The 22500-nt window shown below is 30.3% G+C and overlaps 1 pseudogene; it reads left to right on the forward strand.

Annotated features, from left to right (window-relative positions):
- Positions 1-22500, forward strand: part of LOC137660017 (nephrin-like) — a 56326-nt pseudogene that overhangs the window by 17499 nt on the left and 16327 nt on the right.

The following is a 22500-nucleotide window of genomic DNA, read 5'->3' on the forward strand; positions in this document are numbered from 1 at the left end:
ATTTATTATATATAAACTAATGCAGACGACCCGTCAAAAATGGCGGATAAATATTTAGATAGATATGCATGCACGCACACGTTCCCCCTCTAACCAGCATATGACTATTTTCTCTCCCCGCTACCTGAGAGAGGGAAGAACTGTGCGTTACCGAAAAGAAATATATATATATATATATATATATATATATATATATATATATATATATATATATATATATATATATATATATATATATATATATATATATATATATATATATATATACACACATATATATATATATATATATATATATATATATATATTATATATATATATATATATATATATATATATATATATATATATATATATATATATAATATATATATATATATATATATATATATATATATATATATATATATATATATATATATATATATATATATATATATATATATATATATATATATATATATATTATATATATATATATAGCTAGGCACTTGTTCTTTACTATATGCGGGAGATGTAAATAGTGAATAATGATGAAAAAGCATAGATACCGTACATATCATTAACAAATGCTATCTATTTAGAGACAAGAATTTTGAAACATTCACAAGTATTTTTTGTAATTAGTTGCTTGCATGAAAAAAAAATCAGTTAATTCTAGAAAATCAATCTAATATTTTCAGTATTACATAATTTCCTGTAGACAATTAGACAGACAAAGAAAGGACAACGTGATATCTGTAGAAATAAAACTGATAAACGTACAGTAAGGGGCAAATGTGTTCATTGTTTGTCCAGAGAATATTCAGTTCACTTGCGCGCTCTCCTGAAAAATATAGTAAACTATTATCTTGTCTAAAATCTAGCCTCAATATGTCTCTTGTTATTAAAAGAATAAAAACAAGGTTTCTCAACATCCATCCAACATACCATATAGTGTTCCTTCCCTTGTAGACTATACATACATGCACACACACATAAACACACACACTCTTCCATAGAAAAATACAAGTCGCCCTTATCTTGGCTGAAAAATGACAACACACAAAAAGAGTCATTGTCACAAAATGTCATCTTTACAAAAAGCTCCCTGATGCATTTCCTGTACTCAGTCTTGCCATCCCATACCACCAGCAAAGAGGGGGGAAAGAAAGTTATGATCTAGATATTTCTTTTCTTATTCTTTAAAAAAAAAAAAAGATATTTTTAGTCCCTTCCATTTTACTTAACAGTTGAATGTCTTTCTCTACTTTACTTTTTGATGTTAATGATGTTTTTACTTATGGGGGATAGAATTGGAGAATTTAAGAGTTATAAAGTCACCATTCATATAAGAAGTACTTAATACTTATATTATTGATACATTAATCTTATCCACTTTTTTTGTTTATTCCAAAATTACTTTTGAGTTTTTATAGTTTTATCCCATTTTCAATGTTATATATGATAAAAGCTGTAGCTTCACTTAGGGTTAAGAGATGATAGAATGTACCACAAAGGAATGAAAATATTAAAATAGCTCTTGATTTTTTATATACTTTATCGTTTTTATGGTTTATTATACACTTTGGCATGCAATTATTTAGTAAGTTAAATTGTAAATTAGTCTATAATTAATTTTACTTTAATTTTTTGAAATTTTTATACTGCATCACCAAATTTGGACGTATTGGTGGTAGGAATATCAAATTATGGTTCCTAAAATATAACGCAATGTAAAAAAAATACAATAAAGATGTATTTTGCAGAGCAACAGTTATTAAATACGAATGTATTATTGTCTGCTAAAACCGACAATATGAATAACAATGGGCTTGATGAAGTTTAAGAGCTTGTTAATGATCTAAGGTTGAAAGTAATAACTTTCTTCATCGCCAAAATATCATGATTTTTGTAGACACTTTTCGTTTTGCTTTACCAGTTAAATTTATTGTTCAAGACATCCGACATTATTTATTATTAATACTAGCTAAGCTACTACCCTAGTTTAAAAAGCAGAATGCTATAAACCCCAGGACTCCATCAGGGAAAATAGCCATGTGATAAAAGGAAATAAAGCAACAGAAATAATTGTGTGCTTGAGTGTACCCCCAAGCAAAAGAACCTTAACCCAAGACAATGGAAGATCATGGTACAGAGGCTATGGCACTACTTAAGACTAGAGAACAATGGTCTGATTTTGGACAAGTGAAAGAATTATTTCCTTTGTAATTCTATTGCACATTCAATCATTCATAAATTATTATTTCGCAAATGAAAATAAACCTTTACTATAACTTGCCTGCCTTAATAGATTCATATTTGGACATAATAAGCCTATAGAAGATTTCCATGCTCATGATTACTTGAATGTGAATCCATGGACTGCTGTTTTTTATGGTACAATGCTATAGATACTGTATTGGAGAAAAAAAGATAAACTTTATTAAAATCTTTAAATTTCGAATTATTACCAATTTTGTTTTTTTTTTCATGAATTACTGAAAAATATATATAACCTAATTCCATTGCTCGGAATTTGGTGTCATTACAGAATAGATGAAAATTTTGATACCCTAAAAATGAATAAGTGTGGAATGAGAACGCTTTTTGCCATTTCCGAAATTGTTTAAATTATGTTAATATCAAGCTCCCTTGTTTGAATTAAAGGTCACATTACAACAAATACTTTAACACCATAGAATTAACAAAATATTGATTTTATCTTGGTTTACTGAATCAGGGAAGATAACTCTCAAAATTCTAATCCCCTTTTTCAATATTTCCTTTATAAAAATGTGGCACTCTTAACATTTTGCGTTATTACTGTAGATATTATGAAAGATTATATAATGCTAAGAGTTTCCTTACTCGATTTCAATGGCCCGGGAATGGCGGGTTCATCCTTGCCAAGATTCTTGGGCAGGATGTGTTGTACTATGCTAGCGGCACTTTAAAATTTACTATAGAATCAGGTGTTCTGAAAGATATTTAACGTTTATAAGGACATGTTCGCTTTCATGGTTTTGAATTGAATTTACTCATATTCTTTATTTATAACAAACGATGCCAGACAACTCAGAATCAATAAGTCAATCAATCGATACTTCAGTTACTCCATGGAAGGCACAAACTTTGATACCATACAAAGAACAAAAGCTGATTCCCTAAATTTCCCCCACTAAACATGTTCGCCTAGCATTCGCATGACCGCAGATCGATCCCAGGCAGGGACCGTGAGTTTAAGCTGTGGGGGAGTTATGCTTGCCCAGCTGACGTTCTGTTGAGTATCTACTCTGATGAAACTGGAACTGATAGCAGACATCTTTAAATAATTGAAAAAAAAACTTACGATTTTAAAATTCGTTTTTTTTTTTTTTTTTTCTTTTTAGGTCCGAACTTGAGGTACTAACTGTAGCAGAGGATAACGGGCGGGTCTTCACGTGCATAGCGGATAATAACCTGTCCATCGGAGTGTCAGAGAACGTGACCATAGGCGTCTTACGTGAGTACAGAAAGTAATTATTCTAGTGTTTTATTCTCTGTATAATGTGGCTATTGCACGCGCCTGTCGCTCGTTTATTAAGAGATGTGTGCAGATTTGCAGCTTCAGATTTGGGCAGATTTCAGGTGCAGATTTGAACAGATTTGCAGGTGCAGATTTGAGCAGATTTCCGGTTTTAGATTTAAGCAGATTTGCAGGCGCAGATGTGCGCTGATTTGCAGCTGCAGATTTGAGCAGATTCTCAACTGCAGATTTGACCAGATTTGCAACTGCAGATTTGAGAATATTTGCAACTGCAGATTTGAGAATATTTTCAGATGCATATTTGAGTAGATTTACAACTGCAGATTTGAGCAGGTTTGCAGGTGCAAATTTGAGTATATTTGCAACTGCAGATTTGTGCAGATTTACAAGGGCAGTTTTGCACGAATTTGCACCTGTAGATTTGAGTAGATCTGCAGCTGCAGATTTGAGCAGATTTACAGGGGCAGTTTTGCACGAATTTACAGCTGCAGATTTGAGTAGATTTGCAACTGAAGATTTTAGCAGATTTGTTGCTGTAGATTTGAGCAGATTTGCAGCTGCAGATATGAGCAGATTTGTAGGGGCAGATTTGCAGCTGCATATATAAGTAGATTTTCAGCTGCTGATTTGAGCAGATTTGCTGATGCAGATTTGACCAGATTTGCGGGTACCAGTTATGAATGTCGTTAGCTCTTTATAACGTTGCTATCAGATCTAATGCTTTGATTATAGTTTTATTATTGATTAATTAGTATCTATTATCATTTTCACTATCATATACTGACAAAGAAAAGTGAAATGAAAAAAAATTATTTGCATTTCATTATCATTGTCATTACGATTGATATCATTATCATTATTTTGACCTGAATATTTATTCTCATTGTTATTATTATCATTATTATCAATATTATGCTTATTGTTAATGTTCTCATTTTAAGTACCATGCATGATTGATATGTATTATTATCATCATAGACGGGTGAAATATTAAAATAGCCGGCATCTCATTATCACTATTATTATTATTATTATTATTATTATTATTATTATTATTATTATTATTAGTAGTAGTAGTAGTAGTAGTAGTAGTAGTAGTAGTAGTAGTAGTAGTAGTAGCAGAAAAAGTAGTGGTAGTAGTATTATTATCATCATTGTTATCATTAGAGAAGTTTAATAATTTAGCGTAGTAAGACTTTCCCTAATTTACCTTGCATGATGATTATTCATGAAATGAAAAGGAAAAAAAAATACAAAATTGCTTCCTAAGAATTTCAAGCATGTTCAAGTTTCGTTACTTCTTCTAAAGCGTTGCAAGAAAAACGTATTTTTTATTTGTGAGTTTTATGCATAAATTATTCTTACTTAATCTGCATGCAAATGGCCTCTGAAGACCTGTTCATATTTTATGTTAGGCTTAAACTCTATTGAGATCTTTGAAAGACCAAGGTAAATATGTAATTAAGTTCTGTTTGGTACACACTTTAGATATGCATACATTAGTAACTGCATATACGGGAATGTATATATATATATATATATATATATATATATATATATATATATATATATATATATATATATATATATATATATATATAAATATGTATATATATATAAATATATATATATATATATATATATATATATACATATATATATATATATATATATATATATATATATATATATATATATATATATATATATATATATATATATATATATATAAATATATATATATATATACATATTTATATACAATATATATATGTATATATAAATATGTATATATATACATATATATATATATATATATATATATAATATATATATATATATATATATATATATATATATATATATATATAAATGTATGTATATATATATATATATTTAAATATATACATACATTTATATATATATATATGTATATATATATATATATATATATATATATATATATATATATATATATATATATATATATATATATATATATACATACTGTACATACACACAGACACACACACGGTATGTATACCGTATATATACATACAATACATGTGTGTGTAACCGTGTCCAGCATTCATATATCTGTGTATCCTAAGAGTGCATTAAAGCCTAAACGAGAAATTCTGTTCGTTATGTACCTATTAACCTTATAATTAAACGGAGCTAACTTCCTTTCATTCCTCGCTTTGTCCTAAACATTCCACTCTCCCTACCCCTCACCAAATACCCCCTTCCTACATTCCTTTTACCCCCCCCCCCCCCCCACAATTATTCATCCCCCAAACAAGTCCGCCACGTGGCTTTCATTGTTTACCTACTTAAAGGACTTATGTAAACACATTCATTCACTGTAGAAAAGTCATGGAAGTATAAGAAAAGCTCTTAGTTCATTTTTAGATCTCAGGGGATTGGGGGGGGGGGGGATTGTTCGAATAGAATAGAAAGCTTTGTTGCCTTAAACAATAAGTGTTTTAAGAGCTCTTAAGAACGTTGACCAAAAAGAATTTCTTTCTCTATATGTGTTTACTTTATTTCGCAAACGAATAACCTTATTTGTATAACTTGCTCCTCTTTTATAAAGATGTTTACTTATTCTCTTCTTTAGTTAGCAATGGGCTTCTATTTCTTTAATAGCATTATACTTAAGAGATATATGCTAATAATATGAGAGCTTACCCAGCTAGGCATATACTGAAATCATGCATAAATTGATAGATAAACAGAATCTTCTTATTTTCCTTATGTTCTAGAAGCTTATATGTATGATAATTCAAAGGAAAATTGATTAGGATGAATATTATTATTATTATTATTATTATTATTATTATTACCTAAGCTACGGCTATAGTTAAAAAAGCAGGATGCTATAAGCCAAAGGGTTCCAACAAGGAGAAATAGCCCAGTGAAGAAAGGAAATGAAGAAATAAATAAACTACAAGAGAAGTAATAAGTAATGAAAATAAAATATTCCAAGAACAGTGACAACATTAAAATGAATCAAATATACATAAACCATACCTTAAATATAGTTTTTGGAATGTGCTTGGTGAGAGGGCCAGTGAAAACGTAAGTAAAATACTGGATTCCAAAGTATTGATATGCAACGATACATTCTAGACTCTGCTTCCCTTTCTTCTACAGACGGCGCCCTTTGGGTCACTCCGCCCCCTGAAGTGGTGGAGGTTCACGAAGGGGATGATCTACTCCTGACGGCGAACGCTGTGGCTAACCCTCCACCTGTTAGGTAGGAATTGAATGAATATTCTCATTGATCTTGATAAGGGCACCGGGTTCATCCTTCTTATGGTTAAGTTTTAAGAAATATTTCTTTCTTTGATTTAGGATTGTCTTATTTTAAAGGTTTTTAGGAGAGAGAGAGAGAGAGAGAGAGAGAGAGAGAGAGAGAGAGAGAGAGAGAGAGAGAGAGAGAGAGAGAGAGAGAGAGAGTTATTCTTAAGCTAATTGAACTTTAAAGTTTCAAGTATTTAATTAACAGAGAGAGAGAGAGAGAGAGAGAGAGAGAGAGAGAGAGAGAGAGAGAGAGAGAGAGAGAGAGAGAGAGAGAGAGTTATACCTAAGCTAATTGATATTGTTTTTAACGTATTCAACTTAGAGAGAGAGAGAGAGAGAGAGAGAGAGAGAGAGAGAGAGAGAGAGAGAGAGAGAGAGAAAGAGAGAGAGAGTCATGCCTAAGCTAATTAAACTAGAAAGTTTTAAAGTATTTAACTAACAGAGAGAAAGAAAAAAAATATACCTGAGCTAATTGAACTTGGTTTTCCAGTATTTAACTAACAGAGAGAGAGAGAGAGAGAGAGAGAGAGAGAGAGAGAGAGAGAGAGAGAGAGAGAGAGAGAGAGAGAGAGATAATGGTCTATAGAGATATAATATAGCTAAAATATCTTCGTGGTATTAAACCAAAAAGATAAAACCAAGTCAAACGACTAAAGATCAACATGTAAAGAGGTCCCAAACACAAATAAATAATCCACCCAACAAAGATAGCACAAACAAACCATAATTGATGGACAGACAGAGAGATAGGGAGATCAACATCTAATCCCCGTTCTGTCTCCTGCAGATATAGATGGTGGAGGGGCCCTGCCGCTGTGCAGAGCGAGGAAGCCGAAGGGGACGAACTAGGGATCCTCCGGCTTACCAGGGTCGACCGACAATACTCAGGGAACTACAGCGTGGTGGCCACCAGTCTGCAGGGAGATACCAACGCCACTTTCGCCATCAACGTGCTATGTGAGTTCATGTAATGTTTCTCAGTTTTGTTTCTGTTTGTCATAGATTTCCACCTCATAATATATATATTTTTGGAGATGTTTTGATATGCGATCTTATTTATGGTGTGATCTCAGAAATTATTATTTTGTTTTGGTATGCGATGTCAATATTTTTTATAGGTAGAAAAGAAAAATAATAGAAGATCTAATGGTTCTTGCTTCACCGTGTGCTCGCTTCGCTCGCGAAAAAAATATAAACATCAAACTCCGTATGTACTGGCAAGCCGTAATGTTGAGCTGAGCAGGCTAACATCAATGATTGATCATTATTTCTTAGATAATTATTCCCGGTATGTATGTATATAAATATATATATATATATATATATATATATATATATATATATATATATATATATATATATATATATATATATATGTATGTATATATATATATATATATATATATATATATATATATATATATATATGTATGTATATATATATATATATATATATATATATATATATATATATATATATATATATATATATATGTGTGTGTGTGTATTTAGAAAATCTAATGGTTCTTGCTTCGCCGTGAAGTGAAGTGAGATCGCATGCCAAAGCAAAGTTATGACTTCGAGATCGCATACCAAAACAACACCATATTTTCTATCCATTATATATATATATATATATATATATATATATATATATATATATATATATATATATATATATATATATATATATATATATATATGTATTCCATTTTCAATTATATAAAATTAATTTAAATAGTATTGTTTCTTCGCGATGTTTAATCTTGCCAGCTCTGTAAACGTCAAGTTTGATTCATTGAGCTGGTTAATCTACACTTATTAATATACTTTATTTTCTCATTTGTGTCTTCCTTCTCAATCTCGTTACTATTTTGCAGTTTGTTTAACTTCTATATTTCTATATTTTGTTATGCATATCTTTTTATCTGCTGGGACAAAACGTCATTGCTAGTTTATATTCGACTCGTTTTGAAAGATGCATTTACATCATATGGTCAATTTATGTAATGTTTCTCAATTTGAGAGACGACTTTTAAATTGTGTTACTAGTTTATGTGATATTTCGTACTTTGGGTATCATTAAAAAAATTTCATTACTGTTTTCATTGTGGTTTTCATGGTCAAAAGTTTCGTTTGAATTTGATTAATGGCTAAAACATCCTTCTGTTTGAAAAAAGAAGGTATCTTATTTCATAACCAATATATATATATATATATATATATATATATATATATATATATATATATATATATATATATATATACATATATATACATATATATATATATTTATATATATATATATATATATATATATATATATATATATATATATATATATATATATATATATATATATATAATGATTCTCCTTAGTGGTTTCTTTGTCAAATTATTATTATTATTATTATTATTATTATTATTATTATTATTATTATTATTACTTGCTAAGCTAAAACCCTAGTTGGAAAGGCATGATGCTATAAGCCTAAGGGCTCCAACAGGGAAAATAGCCCAATGAGGAAATATATTTATTTAATAGATTTCTGAAACTATATAAAATGAAGCCTAGTATTCACAAATGTAAGGTGCATTACATAAGATCATAAAGAATGATTAATTTATTAAGTCTTCTGAGTCCCTTACAATTAAATTTTTTTAAACAGTCCTAAAGATGAGAGAAGAATTTAGACATTTTACTGCCTTAACCATGAATAGGTGTGGCGGGTCAGGCACAGGTTTGTTGTTGCCTGGTGTTTGTCAGTCAGGGGTTCGAGTCCCGCTCAGTCTCGATAGTGCCATTAGTGTCTGCAACGTTACCATCCTTGTGAGCTAAGGATAGGTGGTATGAGGAGCCTATAGGTCTATATGCTGAGTCATCAGCAGCCATTTGCCTGGCCCTCCTTGGTTCTAGCTTTGATGGAGAGGGGGCTTGGGCGCTGATCATATGGATATATGATCAGTCTCTAGGACATTGTCCTGCTCGACAGGGCAATGTCAGTGCCCCTTGCCTCTGCCATTCATGAGCGGCTTTTAAACCTTTAAATTGGCCTAAAGGTATTATTTTTCCCATAAAAGATCGACTGTACGAGTTGCGGATGATATCGATCTTTAAATTACGATAATAATTAAGCTAAATTAACTTTTATAAACTTCTAATCCATCAAGAGATTTACGAGTTGGTATGGTATTTTTGGGGTCAAAAATTAAGACATTGCCTATGTATTACACGCATCAAACTTTATAAAGGTGAAGCTACGGAAAGAAAACTATTTATCTTTGTGGAAGTATTTGATTATGAAGTTTTTTTTATTATACCGAGATTTGGGTTCTATTTATAGAAGATTTCTTTCAATCATATACACACTCTCATAATGATACAGCTCATTAGCTGATTATGCATTTCTTTAGAAATATGGCATTTAATGATTTTCTATTTAGAACCGTTTATAGTCGCTTATATCTTTTATATTCATTTACAACTTTAATTGCATTTAAATTTCCTTTCTTTAATGAAAAATCTAGAAGCTTCAGTATCGTTCTTTGATGTTCATCTATGTTTTAGTTTGTCTTCCTCTCTATCTTATTTTATTTATCGGGAGTATCTTAACTAGAGATTGATGTCTCATATGGCTGAAAAATACATGACCTATTCTCCAAGATAAAACAAACTCAAACTGTTTACCACTCGTAAGCATGCTTATGTGCTCTCTCTCTCCCCACCCTCTCTCTCTCTCTCTCTCTCTCTCTCTCTCTCTCTCTTCTCTCTCTCTCTCTCTCTCTCTCTCTCTCATATCCACACCCACACTATATATACACCATCAAAAAGTACCATACAATATTAGGTTAAAAACATTCTCTCTCTCTCTCTCTCTCTCTCTCTCTCTCTCTCTCTCTCTCTCTCTCTCTCTCTCTCTCTCTCTCTCTCTCTCTCTCTCTCTCGCTATACATACACTAGCAAAAAGGTACCATAAAAAATAAAATAAAATAAAGTTATAAACATTCTCTCTTCTCTCTCTCTCTCTCTCTCTCTCTCTCTCTCTCTCTCTCTCTCTCTCTCTCTCTCTCTCTCTCTCTTACACACACACATCCACACCCACACTATACATACACCAGCAAAAAGTACCATAAAAAACTAAAAAAAATAAAGTTAAGTACATTAAACCAGCAACGCCTCGTAAGAAAACCCATTTCCTTGCACTCAAGTATTTTGTTAACTCCTTTTTTGGGGGTGTGTCCGGGGGTACCCAGATGGCCCAGAGGAGGTAGTTGCGGCCGAGAGAGTGACAGTGGACGAGGAAGGAACTAAAACTATTCTCTGCTCGGCTCTGGGGAACCCTACCCCTACCATCACCTGGACCAGGGGACCGGACAACAGTATATACACCAGTTATGATACGAATAGCAGGTACGTTTTCCTGATGGAGGTTCTATGTTTTATTCCCATTTTTCCATGGAAGATCCAGGATTTTTTGGGAGGTAGTTTTCATATGTCTGCTGGAGTTATATATTATATATTTTCTTTGTGTTTCTTCGAATGTCTTGAGACCTTCTGGAAATAACTCCGTTTTGTCTAGAAATGAATAGCTTTTTCACATTTATTTATTTTCTGTATTTTTTCTATAAATCATTTATTATTTTTATTTATAATACCATATTTTATTAGTTTGTCTATTATATTTCCCCCAATTTTTACAGAGTATTGTATGGATATCTATCAAAATCTATATCTTTACATAAATTGAGATTTTTGTTTATTTTATTTTTTTTTAATTTTTAGTATCCTAGATTATCTTGAGGTGTCTTCATTTCTATACGATTGTTTTAAACGTTATTGCATTAGCTCATTATTTTTTCATGACGGGCATAGGATACTAGGAAGTTTGTATTTCAATTAAACATATGAAATTCAGAAGAATAATTATATTCTTTCTACATGTTTATTCCAGTGTCCTGGAAATGAATGTGCTGAATGACAAAGAAATTAGGGGCCACAAATAAATTATTCAGGTATATATACAGAAGAGTAGGATACAGGGTATAGGGAGAATTAAATAAATTTCAATATTTTTCTTAGCTTTTATTAAAGAATTATTAAATCTCAAGATTAGAATAAGAAGTAAAAATAACAAGAATATATATATATATATATATATATATATATATATATATATATATATATATATATATATATATATATATATATGTGTGTGTGTATATATATATATATATATATATATATATATATATATATATATATATATATATATATATATATATATATATATATATATATATATATATATATATATAAGAGCATGATTTTTTTTGGGGGGGGCAAAAAATATTATTTTTAATTAATTTCCCTCCATAGTTAAGTAATAATAGAAAATAAGTGCAAGATTATTTTGGGTAAAAAATTATTATCTATCCTTAATTTTTCAGCATATTCAAGTAATAATGGGAGGAATAATAATAAAATTAAAGGTAAAAAAAAAATAGTATTTCTATATAATTTTCGTTATATTTCTCCATTCACAGAAATTTAGAACGAAACTAGCACAACGATCAAAGATCAGTTAATTAAATCTAGAGAAAAAATAAACCGTAGAGTTAAAGAGACAAAAGACCTTGTAATTCAACGCAAAACCTAAAAGTATCAAGAAAGTAAATGACATAATGTAATTAAATGCAAAGCCAGAAACCATATGAGTGCTCAAGCCATTCTGAAACAAAAGAAATGCTGGAATAACCGAGTTAATTTGCATCTCCTTCTCCTCCTTCTCCCCCTTCTCCCCCTCTCTATATCCTCCCTGCAATCTTCTACTCTTCCCCACTCCAAACCTTCTCCCCCTTCTCCCCCTCCCTATATCCTCCCTGCAATCCTCTACTCTTCCCCACTCCCCACCTTCTCCCCCTTCTCCCCCCTCCCTATATCCTCCCTGCAATCCTCTACTCTTCCCCACACCCCACCTTCTCCCCCTTCTCCCCCTCCCTATATCCTCCCTGCAATCCTCTACTCTTCCCCACTCCCCACCTTCTCCCCCTTCTCCCCCTCCCTATATCCTCCCTGCAATCCTCTACTCTTCCCCACTCCCCCACCTTCCCCCCCCCCCTTCTCCCCCTCCCTATATCCTCCCTGCAATCCTCTACTCTTCCCCACTCCCCACCTTCCCCCCCTTCTCCCCCTCCCTATATCCTCCCTGCAATCCTCTACTCTTCCCCACTCCCCACCTTCTCCCCCTTCTCCCCCTCCCTATATCCTCCCTGCAATCCTCTACTCTTCCCCACTCCCCACCTTCTCCCCCTTCTCCCCCTCTCTATATCCTCCCTGCAATCCTCTACTCTTCCCCACTCCCCACCTTCTCCCCCTTCTCCCCCTTCTCACCTCCCTATATCCTTCCTCCAATCCTCTACTCTTCCTCACTCCTCAGTTCCGGAGTTTATTTGGCCACTGGAGTGGGAGAAGCCCGGCTCGTGATGGAGTGGGCCTCTCGGACAGACACGGGGAAGTACCACTGCCATGCGACCAACACGGTATCGACGTCTCCGCCTATCACCACTGTTGTTGTCGTAACACGTAAGTAATGACGTTATTTACCGTTAGCACTTCTTATTATATGCTCTTATTACCTCCGCCAACGAAGTTGGAAGGAGGTTCTGTTTTACCCCCTGTTTCGTGTGCTTATTTGTTTGTGTGTGTTTGTTCGTGAACAGCTTCCTGGCCACCATTCTAATCGTAAAGTAATGAAACTTGCAGGAATTAACTGTTTTGTAAAAAGCTGGAAATAATTAAATTTTGGAAATTCAAGGTCAAAGGTCAAGGTCATGGTCAAGCCAAATGGTAAGTAAAAAGCTATAAATTATTAAATTTTGGAAGGTCAAAGTTAAATGTCAAGGTAACGGTCAAGCAAAATGTCGAATTCACGTAATCAGCCATAAGTTTGGACATCGTCGCCACATAGACTTCAAAACTTGGTTCATATTTGAATGTATGTAATGACTCTATTTACATTTTGATTCTTATCACTTGTACTTATTCAGCATTATTTAGCATTATCTATTCGTTATGGACAGATGTTTTATTAATTTTCTTTACATCTATTTACTGATTATTTATATTCTACTTCTTATCATTTGTTCTTATTCAGCATTATTCATTCGATTATTTATATTTTTCTTCTTAGCCTTTGTTCGTATATAGCATCATTTATTCGTTATGGACAAATGTTTTATTAATCTTCTTTACCTCTATTGATTATTTAGATTTTGCTTATTATCATTTGTACTTAATTAGCATCATTTATTCGTTATGGACAAATGTTTAATTAATTTTCTTTACTTTTATTTGTTGATTATTATTGACTTGTATTATAATACTTGTCTTAATAGTTAGGGTTGTGGTGACTAATTTGGTAACGTCCCTGACTGGTGATCGCCAGACTGGTGTTCGAGTCCCACTCAAACTCGTTAGTTTCTTATGTGGCTACAACTTCACCATCCTCGCGAGCTAAGGGGGCGTGTGGGGGGGGGGGGGGTTGCTGTTTGGGAAGGCTGTAGGTCTACCTGTGGGATCATCAGCAGCCATTGCCATACCCTCCCTGGTCCTAACTTGGATGGAAAGGAGGCTTGGGCGCTGATCTATTGTATAAATGGTCAGTCTCTATAGCAGTGTTCTGCTTGATAGGGCAATGTCACTGTCCCTTGCCTCTGCTATTCATGAGTGGTCTTTAAACCTTAAACCTTTAATAATTCATATGCTTACTTATCAGAACGTATCCACTAAGTTTTTTAGTAGATATCTTTGTTTGTGTCTGTCTGGTTCTTTGTTTCATTGTTAGCATCTTTACGGAAAAAAACTATCACATAGACCCCATTAAAATTTGGATCTCATAGAGTCAAGGTCAAGGTTACAGTGACCCGTAAGGTTAGAATGTAATTTTTTTTTTATTTTACTATAACTCCGTCAAATATTATCCGATTCCCCTGAAAGTAAGACTAAAATCTTATTTTTTCGGTCCTGAAAATATGATATATATGTATATATATATATATATATATATATAATATATATATATATATATATATATATATATATATATATATATATATACATACATATGAATATACATACATACATACACACACACACACACACACACACTATATATATATATATATATATATATATATATATATATATATATATATATCTATATATATATATATATATATAGATATATATATATATATATATATATATATATATATATATATATATATATATATATATATATATATCTATATCTATATCTATATATGTGTATAGATATATATATATATATATATATATATATATATATATATATATATATATATATATATATACTGTATATATATATATATATATATATATATATATATATATATATATATATATATATATATATATATATATATCAAAATGATAAAAATACACAATTTTTAAGATTAATAGGTTTAAAGCTCAAGTGATTAGAATCCATAATTTCAGATACCCATATCTGAAATGAGTACAGATACACACTCCCTCAATATTAACAGGTAGAAATTTGGCCTTTCAAATGACACTATGACTTTTGACCTTAAGTATAAGTGAAAGATCAAACTCAACAACACTTAATTTCAACAAGTTTAGAGTCACACTAGTTTGATATTACTGACGGACACTGCAATTCTGCAAAAACATTCAGCGTAATGGTAGTGTTTTCATGCACTGTTAGAAATTTGTCGTAAAAAAATTAAAAATGGTTAAAATCCTAGGATAAATGTTGTCAGGTATTTACCGTTTTAAAAACGGATATATTAACGTATAGGTGTGATATTACGGTCACCAACCCGTAAAGGATAATAACGAAGTAAGGTAAAAACATACTGTCGCCTGTATTTTACTAAAATACGTCTGAGAACAGTAAATTATTTACGGAGAACTTCCGATTAAAATTTTTTTTAACAGTGTGTCTGGCACCTCTTGGTCTAGTTATCAACAGTTATTCGATATAGTGGTGAACTAGAAGAGTTGGAAGACCCAGGCCTACATTACTGAGGACTATGAAGCGTGAAGTAGGAGATGATGAATGGAGAAGTATTGATTTAAAAGCTCAAGATAGAGACGACTGGTGAAATATAATCGAGGCTCTTTGCGTCAATTGGCGTAGGAGGAGATGATGATGATGATGATGATGATTGAATATAATCACTGTTTGATAACTCATACTTATAGCTATCAATCATTCTTTATTCATAGTTTTTATTTCATTATTTACTAGCGTTTGACAATATGGTTGAATTCAAATTAATTATATATTATGCCATTAATTTTCATTTAAGATAATTATATTCTATGACATGAAACTCGGTGAAAATACTTAGTTTTTATTTGTTAAGCTTGATCATGCATTATAACTTTACATATTTTTATCTAAGTCTATTAATTTGGTATAATCTTGTGTTTCATCATATTTGATATATTAATTGTGTTGTGACCTAATTTTCAATTAATCATTTTAATGTGTTGCAGTAATTTCCAGGCTTCTAAACCTTGGAATTACATTTCATATCAAGCAATATATTTTATCCCGAATGGTTGTCTGTTAACAACTGCAAATTGTTCTTGGCTATAAAAATCTTTATTATATATTTAATAATTTGTTATTTGCTGATTTTCGTTAACAAAATCTTCTAATTCATAACGAATAATGTTTATTGTCTGTTAGTAATTTCCGACCATGGCCTGGTTATCAATCTGTTATTTTGATATAGTTTATTTATATTTTCAATGAATATTTCGTACTGTTTTATGATATACAGTTGTTTCATAGATCATTTTTATGTTTCATATTTCCTGACTATGTGGATATTCAAAGCAATTCCATCACACGAAAATAATTTATGACTTTTGCTTAAATTTATATTCATGAATTTTAGCATAACTTTTTTTTATATATAATCTAGATCAATTCAACACTCTTCCTGATTTCATCATGATCATCATCTCCTCCTACGCCTATTGACGCAAAGGGCCTCGGTTAGATTTCTCCAGTCGTTTATATCTTGAGCTTTTGATATAATACTTCTCCATTCATCATCACCTACTTCACGATTCATGACTTAGGCATTCTATATTTTCCTTCTTAAATTTTCTCTTTAATATCTTTTCTTCTTTTCTTTCTTCATGGTATTCATAGTTAATATTTTCATTGCTTTTACTTTGCAACCCTTTTTCATGGAACGTATTTAACTTTACATTTCATTTTGTTTTCCTCTTGTCTTCTTGCCTGTTATTTCTTTGAAAGATAGAGTTGTACTCTAATATCTACATTTTCTAAATTCAATAAATTTTCTTGTAATATATTTATGTTTTCATCTGTTTATCAGTTTTAGGTTTTTTATTTATATGTTTATTGGTATGGAAATTAGATTTACATTTATTATCAACGACTGGTAAATAAATAAATTATCAGATGAAAGAATGAAGGTAAGTTAACATATTAATTATAACAATTATCAACCAGATGAATCAATTATCAAATAAATCTATTACTTGTTGTTATTGCTGAATTTATTTACCACTCAGAAATTCATTTATTACCTCCACAAAAGAGGTTATTGTTTTACCTGAGTTTATTTATTTTTTTTTGTTTCTCTATAATCAGGATTATGTCAAAGGTTCTTTTCGGATTTCCACCAAATTTAGAAAGTAGATAGGCCTTATGGTTCAGCAGAATCAAATAAATTTTAGTGATCCGGATGAAGATCACGATTATTATTATTATTATTATTATTATTATTATTATTATTATTATTATTAATTAACTATTATTATTATTATTATTATTATTATTATTATTATTATTATTATTATTGTTAATGTTATCATTATTATTATTATTATTGTTAATGTTATCATTATTATTATTATTATTATTATTGTTAATGTTATTATTATTATTATTATTATTATTATTATTATTATTATTATTATTATTATTATATAAGATTCATTCACTATCAATATATGAAAACGGGAAAACTTGGTCCGTAGACTTATGTAAAATGTTAACAATCTTCACTAGCGGAGGTTTGAAATATCTAATCGCCCTTTCTACTTGTTTCTTCATAGAACCACCCGAACCTTCAATCAACACTCAGGCGATGACTAACCCGTGGGCTCTAGTGGGCGGTGTTGGGCGTTTAGACTGTCGGGTAAGGGCGGCTCCTGCACCCACTTTCACATGGTCATTCATGGATGAGAATCAAGTGCTTTATAATGGCAACAAGTATTCCATCAGCGTACCTGAGGTAAGTTTATATGAAATATCTGAATCAGCTGATTTTTTAAATTTCAAATTTTATGCGCAATTGCTTTTATGTTGAGCAAGTTAACATAATCTCATATCATAGTTTATATAGCAATTATTTGTTAGCATTGTTATCTATAACCATACATTCTACTTTTATAGTTTATTCTTTAATTCTATATTTCTTTTCCATACTGGGTTACTTTCCTTGTTTGGACCCTTGGGCTTATAGAATTTCACTATTCAAACTAGCCTGGCTAATGTTGGTATTAATTATAATGGAAAAAAACGAATAATTGTAATTATAGATTACATATTTATTAAAACAAAACATTCATTAGTTTGGTTACATATAGATGAACTATTTTGTAAATCCGGAACTTTTTGCAAAAAAAAAAAAAAAAAGAAAAAAAAATCATATTTTATATTTTGAAAAATTAAGGATTAAAAGTTGTATTTGTAACTACACGAATTTTGAAGATGGAAACCTCCTGGGATGTCATTAAAAAAATTCCATTCGAGGGTTACTGAATTCTATTGCCATAAAACTCAGAATTATATCACCACGGAATCTTCATTGAGAATGATAGGAAAAGTAGAAATATTTCAATAAAATGTTTTATTACTAAAGTTATTTCTTTGTCGTACGTTTTTTTTTTTTTTTTTTTTTTTTTATTTTGCTGTAACCTTTTTATTGCAAACTATTTTTTTGGTTTGTTTGGAAAATTTTCCGTAACTATTTCATCGAAATCTATTTTCTTTTTAATTTTTAACTCTAACTATTTTATGGAAATGTATTTTTTTTGGAAAATTCTTATTGAAATCTATTTTATTTTTTATTTTTTTTTTATTTTGACTGTAACCATTTCATTACAATCTATTTATGTTACTGTCTGGAAATTATGCTGTAACTATATAAAATATTAAAAAGGTTTATAATCTTGCGAATATATTTTTCATCATTCACTGATTAATTAAAAAGCGACGAGAGCAGGAAATATGATATCCAAATTTATAACAATCACTGTTTAAAAATATTAAATCATGCTGTAACTAATTTATACAAAGTATTAAAAATTTTCATAGTCTTGGGAATAATAAATTTTTCCTCATTCGCCAATTAATTAAAAACAACGAGAATAAAAAATATATGAAATTCAAGTTTATAACTATCACTGTTTGGAAATATTATTACTCATATCTCCCTGAGGTTAATAAAATTTTGAAATGTTTCGTATTTTAATTAAAATAACTGATTAATTGCCTCCAGTTCTTAATCAACACTCGAATACCTGAATAAATGAACAAAGCAATCGGCATTTTTACTGATATTTTCTACCAAAGTTTATCATTATGCTTGATTAAATATTTATTATAATCTTACTGTTTCATTTCTCTGAATGATTAATAAATGACATCGATGTGTTCTTCATAAAATATGAATTATTATAAGTAAATTAATTCAAAAGAAATCAGAGCCAATTAGGTGATCACCCAATTTTCCGGTAATTGTACGTAATTGGTAAAATGAATACGTTAGTGACATATTTGATGTGGCTGTAAATTTTTAATAGCCTATTGTATGAAGACTACTCTCTCTCTCTCTCTCTCTCTCTCTCTCTCTCTCTCTCTCTCTCTCTCTCTCTCTCTCTCTCTCTCTCTCTCTCTCTCTCTCTCTCTATATATATATATATATATATATATATATGAATATACACACATATATATGTATACATACATACATACATACATACATATATATGTATATATTTATATATACATATACATACATATATATATATATATATATATATATATATATATATATATATATATATACATATATATATATAAAGGATTATATGTATATGTATATACACATACATACATATATATATATATATATATATATATATATATATATATATATATATATATATATATATATATATGTATGTATATCTATATATAAATATATAAATGTATATATATATATATATATATATATATATATATATATATTTATATAGATATACATATATATATATATATATATATATACATATATATATATGTATATATATATATGTATATATATATATATATATATATATATATATATATATATATATATATATATATATATATATATATATATATAGATACATATATATATATACATATATATGTATATATATGTATATATAGATACACATATATATATATATATATATATATATATATATATATATATATATATATATATATATATATATATATATACACGTGTGTGTGTGTGTGTGTAAATGTGTGTGCATTTGTATGCTTGTGTTTGTTCATATTCGTGTGTTTGCTCTGTAAGAATACGAGAATACTGAGCGGTAAAGTTAGCATAGATACATTTATGACACGGGAAGAAAAGTGCATCTTTAACATGATTGGGTATATTCAGATAGGTCGCTTCTATAGAAAAAATTGTGGCAGGGATATCTGAACCAAAGCAATAAATAATAATATTGAGTTATTGAGTTGTACGGTGATGAATGTGTGGGTGCGCTCGCGCGTATGTGTGCGTGTGTGGGTGTGTGTGTGGGAGTGTGTGTGGGTGTGTGTAGGCGTGGATTATAGGCTAATTGAGTTTCTTCAGGGATATGTCAAAAGGGACAAATGTTACAAGGATGAAATTCTTGCGAATGAAATCTTCAAGTAAACAAAGTTTCCTTTCAAGATTAGTGGTCTGATTGTCAAAGTTATAATGATGATACATAACTTGGAAAAACAACTTTCAAGTAATGCTTTTGATCGCTTATGAAAGTTGAGAAAGGGATTTTTATCTTTGTCAAGTAATGTTTCTCCATTATTTAAATAAGATATACAATAAACCCCGGCGAAAAGAATAGGTTGTTCATCTCTTGTTCTGATATATCAAAAACATTTTATTAAATAGAGGAAATCTTTTAGATACTGTTGATAGTTTCATCTCTACCTGTGAAATTATCAAGAGTATGCTAATGCTTTCATTTATTTAATAATGTATAATTTATATTATATATTTTTCTTTTCAATCAAATAAATATCTCAGTTACTGCGGAATATTATTCATGAATCTATTTCAAAAGCACCTATTGGTTGACGAATTGAAAATCAAAACTTTCATTGAATTACAATCTCTAGTTAATATTATCTATTTCTTTATTTTAATCGAATATATATCTCAGACAATACGGATTGTTAATCATGGATCTATTTCAAAACCAACAGTTGATTGACGGCGTGATAGAGTGATCATCTGAATTGAAAATCAATAATTCCATTAAATTACAATCTGTAGTTTATATAATCTATTTCTTTATTTCAATCAAAAGAATATTATACATAAAACATATTATTAATCGTGAATCTATTTCAAAACCAACAGTTGATTGACGACGTGATAGAGTGGGCCTCCGAATTGGAAATCAAGGACGTGAATAATCGTGACTACGGACTTTATATCTGCACAGCTCATAATTCCCAGGGCTCTTCCACAACCAACTTCACCCTGACTGCTCCGCCTCCACCAAGACCTCCTTTGAATTTCACGGTAAGTTTGAGCGTTTTTTTAAATGTATCGGTGTACTTCAAGATTCTAAAACTCCTTGGTAAAAGTTCTGGGGTTGAATGTACTTCGTTGGAACAGGTGTAAATTTTCTTAGTGCTTGTCAAATCAATTTTATTTATGAGGAAGTTGCTGTTGATTTCAGTCTGAAATAGGATAATGTGAAGATAATTTTAAGATTTACAAAATATGATTTAGTGCTACCCTGGCTGCAGTGAAGCCGGTTGGGATACAAATGCAGGGTGTAGACATAGTCTTAGGGTAAGCCAAGATTTCGGCAGTCTAAGAGGGTCTGCTTCTCCCCCCCCCCCCCCCAAGGGAGGTTAGCTAAAGATACGGCTCCTACGTTAGGTTAGGTGGAGAACCTTAAGTTAGGTGGTATTCCTGCATTTTTTTTTTTTTTTTAAATGAGGTTTTTCAATCACAACCTTAAATTATACACCCAGACTGTCCCAACGAACTACGAAAGCTACGTTATGTAACATAAATAGGTTATTTCATCTGAAATTGACTAGAATGATTTCATTAATTTATATCGAAAGTTTCGAGAACATTTCTGTGATATGATACACAATAGTCACCAAAATACTTCAATGTTCAGAAGTAAAATATCGTTTCACAACCATAGGTTTTTTCAAAGCTTTGAATTAATTAAAGATCGTAGTGTTGATTAGGCAATGGACGTTTAAAGGTAGAGGCGTACTGTACATACTGTAAATTTGTCATACGACAGTTACCATACAAGA

The sequence above is a fragment of the Palaemon carinicauda genome, chromosome 20 (assembly GCF_036898095.1).
Source record: "Palaemon carinicauda isolate YSFRI2023 chromosome 20, ASM3689809v2, whole genome shotgun sequence".
Taxonomy (NCBI): Eukaryota; Metazoa; Arthropoda; class Malacostraca; order Decapoda; family Palaemonidae; genus Palaemon; species Palaemon carinicauda.